We start from the raw sequence: 5,920 nt of genomic DNA, 5'->3' as shown, positions 1-5,920 counted from the left end.
ACACTGATGGATTTAGGAAGGGATGGTAACAAGGTTAGCTGCATGTGAAGTGTGAATTGAGATTTTTGCAAAGAGACTGTGATTGCAGATGGGCATAATGTTGTACCCTTGCATGAAATCTTGCTATTATTGTGTAATGGTCAGACAGAGTGTGAAATGACTTATTACTTTTCTTTTATTCTTTAATGAAGTTGGTTAGAGTAGCAGTACTACTGCTAGTCAATAGTAGTAAAGCACACACACACAAAACTATGACAGGTGCTGACATATTAAATATTTATTTAGTTTTGACTTTTTTCTCCTAATTTTTATGAATATCCATATGCAAACAGAAGCATCTCTTTATATAGTACAAATTGGCAGTGATTTGAATATCTGCATCTGCCATTATTATCCTCCATAGATACTACATAAAGCCATGGTGTGTATAAAATATTTCAACATCCAAGAAAATTTCATAACACTTTTAAGTGTTTAAAAATGCCATAATGCTTTTAGGCTGATTTCTGCATGGAATTGTGATTTGAAAACTCTATTTGGAGTTATATGGGTAACATTGAAATATCGGTTTATCATTATAGTGGCTAGAAATGCTTTATGGAACAGAACATAGTAAAACCCATTATGAGGCACACTCTAGCATGCCTTGAATTATAGGGAAGATCAAATTAGTTATTTGTTTTGTAATATGGGGTAAATATCCTTCCTCCTATTACACATCTTTCTTTATATCACATAGTCCATAGTGCAAATATTTATCTGCTTCTCAGTATTAGCATCACAAAAGATAATACCTTAGGTTTTACAAGTCAAACAGAAACAATGCTACCATGTTAAAAACAAAACAAACAAAAAACCCTCTCTCAGATGTACAGTTAATCTTTGGGCTCCACATGCTCATGTTAGAAACACTAATAAATATGCATTTAATAAAGATTTGGTTTTGGAGATTGGGGTTTTTAGTCACTATAGAAAATTTTTATATGGCATATAAGATTCAATCATAATGCATTGGTGTGATACTCTTTTTTAAAGTATATTTTATTGATTATGTTATTACAATTGTCCTAGTTTTTCCCCCCTTTGCCTTCATCTACCTGGATCTTCCTTCCTTCCAGCAACCTCCTCCTTAGTTCATGTCCATGGGTTGTGCATATAAGTTCTTTGGCTTCTCCATTTCTTATACTATTTTCAAAATCCCCCTGTATATTTTGTACCTACCAATTATGCTTTTTAATCCCTGACCTTTTCCCTCATTCTCCCACTTTCCTCTTCCAGCTGATAACCCTCCATGTGATCTGCATACCTATGATTCCATTCCTGTTCTGGTTGTTTGCTTAGTTTTTTTTTTTTTTAGATTCTCTTGTTGATAGTTGTGAATTTGCTGCATTTTTATTTTTCATAGTTTTGATCTTCCTCTTTTTCTTAAATAAGTCCCTTTAACATTTCATTTAATAATGGCTTGATGATGATGAATTCCTTTAGCTTTACCTTGTCTGGGAAGCACTTTATTTGCCCTTTCATTCTAAATGATAGCTTTGCTGGATAGAGTAATCTAGGTCATAGGTCCTTGCTTTTCATAACTTTGAATACCTCTTGCCAGTCCCTTCTTGCCTGCACAATTTATTTTGAGAAATCAGTTGATAGTCTTATGGGAACTCCTTTGTAGGTAATGGCTCTGCTTTTCTCTTGCAGCTTTTAAGATTCTCTTCTTATCTTTAACTTTTGGCATTTTAATTGTGATGTGTTCTTGGTGTGGTCCTCTTTGGGTCCAACTTGTTGGGGACTCCCTGTGCTTCCTGGACTTGTATGTCTATTTCCTTCACCAAATTAGGGAAGTCTTCTTTTATTATTTTTTCCAGTAAGTTTTCAACTTATTGCTCTTCCTCTTCTCCTTCTGGCATCTCTATGGTTTGGATATTGGCACATTTGGTGATATTCCAGAGTCTTCTTATACTTCTTATACTACTCTTGTTTTTTTGAATTCTTGTTTTCTTCTTTCTGTTCTGGTTGAATGTTTATTTCTTCCATATGTTCCAAATTATTGATTTGAATCTCAGCTTCCTTCTTCGAACTGTTGGTTCCCTGTAGATTTTTCTTTTTCTTTTTATCAAACTTTGTTTTAATGGGTCTCAAAATTCTGTGACAGATTTTGGTCAAGTTGTTTCCATTAAAAAGTTCTGATTTTAAAAACTAATAACTTAAAAATTGCCACACACAAAAAACCCAATTGGTCCACAAAACATTTTCCTTTCCTTCTGGAGGTTTTATGATGCATTGTAATCATTAACCAGTTGTTTACTATTAAACTTGACTGACCAATTGAGACAAACAATTCTGAGACTGTTCTTCCACCACTGATTAAGACTGGAGTAGCAGGTGTTGGGGATAATAATCATTTAGCCTTCTGAGCTTTCTGGGCAGACTTGATGACTTTGCCAGCTCCATTTGCTGCCTTGTCCACTGCTTTCATGACACCAACAGTATCTGTCTGTCTCATGTCATGAATAGCAAAGTGGCCCACAGGAGGATAGTCAGGGAAGCTCTCAATACACATGGGCTTGCCAGGAACCATATCAACGATGGCAGCATCACCAGATTTCAGAATCTTTGGGTCATCTTCCAGCTTTTCCTCAGAACAATGATTAATCTTCTCCTTCAGCTCAGCAAATTTGCAAGCAATATGAGCTGTGTGACAATCCAGAACAGGTGCATATCCAGCATTGATTTGGCCTGGATGGTTGAGGATAATCACCCAAGCTGTGAGGCCAGCTGCTTCCATTGGTGGGTCATTTTTCCTGTCACCAGCCACATTGCCACAATGAACATCTTTGACAGACATGTTCTTGACATTGAAGCCCACATTGTCCCCAGGAAGAGCTTTACTCAAAGTTTCATGGTGCATTTCAACAGAGTTTACTTCAGTTGTAATATTGACTGGAGCAAAGGTGACCATCATTCCAGGTTTGAGAACACCCGTCTCCATTTGACCCACAGGGACAGTACAAATACCCCCAATTTTGTAGACATCCTGGAGAGGCAGATGCGGGGGCTTGTCAGTTGGACGAGCTGGTGGTAGGATGCAATACAGAGCTTCAAGCATTGTGGTTCCACTGGCACAGCCATCTTTACAGATGAATTTCTATCCCTTAAACCAAGGCATGTTAGCACTTGACTCCAGAATGTTGTCACCATTCCAACCATAAGTATGCTACTGTATCTGGGTTGTAGCCAATTTTCTTAATGTAGGTGCTGACTTTAACAATTTCCTCATATCTCTTCTGGCTGTAGGGTGACTCAGTGGAATCCATTTAGTTAACATCAACAATCAGCTGTTTCACACCCAGTGTGTAAACCAGAAGGGCATGCTCACTGGTCTGCCCATTCTTGGAGACACCTGCTTCAAACTCACCAGCACCAGCAGCAACAATTAGAACAGGAGAGTAATCCTGAGATGTGCCTGTAATCATGTTTTTGATAAAGTCCATGTGTCCTGGGATATCAGTGATGGTCACATAATACTTGCTGCTTTCGAGTTCCTACAAGGCGGTAATGGTGGTGATACCACCCTTGTGTTCAGCTTTCAGTTTTTCCAAGACCAAGACATACTTGAAGGAGCCCTTCCCCATCTCAGTAGCCTCCTTCTCAAATTTTTCTATGGCTCTTTTGTTGATGCTACCACATTTGTAGATCAGATGGCCAGTAGTGGTAGACTTGCCAGATTCTACATGTACAATGACCACAATGTTGATGTGAGTCTTTTCCTCTCCCACTTTGGCTTTGATCTAGTGGTGGTTTTTGCAACACCTATGTTCTGGTGGCACACCCATTGTGAAAAAAAATACAATTTTTCTTTATTTCACTCAGTGTAACCTTCATTTCTTCTTTTATGTTGTTGCTGTACTCAGAAAGTTCTTTGAGCATCCTGACTACTAGTGTTTTGAACTCTGCATCTGATAGGTTGGCTATCTCAGTTTTACTGAGTTCTTTTTCTGGGGTTTGGTTTTGTTCTTTCATTTGGGCCATATTTCTTTGTCTCCTCAATTTGGTAGTCTCCCTGTGTTTGTTTTGTGTATTAGGTAGAGCTGCTTTGACACCCTGTCTTAGAAGCGTCGTATATTGTCGAAAAGGCACCTGTAAATTGTAATTTATGTGGGGCAGAGCATTAGATACTTCTGAGGGCAGAGCAACCCAAGTCACTGCTTTGTGGTTCTGTGTGGGGGGAGGGCTTGGAGAGGAGACTGTGCCATTACCTGGCTTCTGGAGGTTTGCCTGGCTCTCATCCCTTTTCCTGCCACTTCATCTACTTCCCATATGTAACTGGCACCCTTCTATCTATTGCCCTGGTGTTGAATCCAAGAGTGGGTGGGTTTGTGTATGTTTTAAAAACGTGGGCCCTTTAAGCAGAGTTTCCTGAAAACTCAACCGTTTTTTTCCACCACACCAACTCCCACTGGTGTTTACAGGCAGAAGTTATGGGGATTTATCTTCCCAGTGCTGGAACTGTGGGCTCTGTAGTCTGGTCTGGGGCTGGGATTGCTCCCTCCCAAGGTATCCTTCTTGATTTTTATCCACCACATGTGAATGGGGGACTGCCTGTGCCTGTTCCACCACTGCCACTGCTTCTCCACACCACAATGTGCCTCTCCACCCATTTCCATGTCTCTTCCCCTCCTACTTGTCTGGATGAATGTGGCTTCCTTAAATTCTTGGTTGTCAGATTTCCATACATTTTGATTTTCTGACAGTTCTGGGTATTATTTGTTTTGAGACTTAGTTGTAATTCGTTTTGTGGTCATGTGAGGAGGTGAAGTGTGTCTACCTATACCTCCATCTCGACTGCTGTTACTCTTGATATGAATAATAAATGTTTAGAAAAGACAAGTTCATCTTTAGTATATCTTCTTAATTTGAAAATTTAACATTAAAAAAAGTTTAATTTAAATTTGTTTGAGTAATTCATATTATTACATAGTAAGACCCCGGTATAATAAAAATTCTTGTTCTATATTTGGAATATAGTGAGAGTCAAACAATGTTCTTCAAAGTGACACAGATCAGTGTTAGAAACAACTTAGAACAACTGGCCTAGAAACGTGATATTTAGTCTGGTCCTTCAGCACCAGTCTATCAACCCTTTCCCATACTTTCCTTTGGATTAACTTACTGCATAGGCAGACAGAACTCCATGACGTGTAGTTCCTCATCACTCAAAAAATAAAATGATATATTTATTTAGATGAAATCTGGATATATAACATGTCATACTACCTTTTTCATTTCTTTTTATGGGCAAATGTTATTTTTTAGTAGACACTTCACTTTTAAAAAATTAAAAATTTTCTTATTTTTACTTTTCAGTTATAGTTTATATTCAATACTATTCTGTATCACTAGAAATCTTTTAAAGTGACTGTAATCTAAGATTGTAGTAGACTGAAGTTTTGGAGTTTCTCAAGATTGTTTGAAGAATATATGTAGTATGGCTAACTGTGGATAGTGTATATTTTTGAAGGACTTGAATTTGTGAGATAGCTTGATTCTGTATGTTTTAGATGTCAGTTTTAGGAAAGACATGCATTGCCACAGTTTATATGGTGACTTGGTCATATTTATAGAAAATTTGACTTTTGGCAACTGTAATTAGTGACCTCTTTAGTCTATATTCCCTAAACTTTAGTGCTGTAATTGGGTCACAGTCTACTAGAATCAGCCCTTCTATAGCTTTATGAAAGTAAATCTGTATCAATGAATCCATTATGTGTTACGTAGATGAGAATCTGATCCACTACTTTATGAATTTCAGACTTTTAAAATGTTGGCTGAGTTGTATCTGTTGCAGTTAACTGTGACAATATTTTAGGAATTGCATACAATTTAACGCCAATGTTATAAAACTTTGAATACTGTTTCATTAAGA

At 37.6% G+C, this 5,920-nt stretch overlaps 1 pseudogene; it reads right to left on the bottom strand.

Moving 5' to 3' along the window:
- Window positions 1–2,112: 2,112 nt before the first annotated feature.
- On the bottom strand, window positions 2,113–3,432 carry LOC114496237 (annotated as a pseudogene).
- Between the last annotated feature and the right edge of the window lie 2,488 nt (window positions 3,433–5,920).

This window comes from Phyllostomus discolor, chromosome 5, assembly GCF_004126475.2.
Source record: "Phyllostomus discolor isolate MPI-MPIP mPhyDis1 chromosome 5, mPhyDis1.pri.v3, whole genome shotgun sequence".
NCBI classification, from domain to species: Eukaryota; Metazoa; Chordata; class Mammalia; order Chiroptera; family Phyllostomidae; genus Phyllostomus; species Phyllostomus discolor.
Note: the sequence above shows the minus strand (reverse complement) of the source record. Positions and strands in the feature narration are given on the sequence as shown.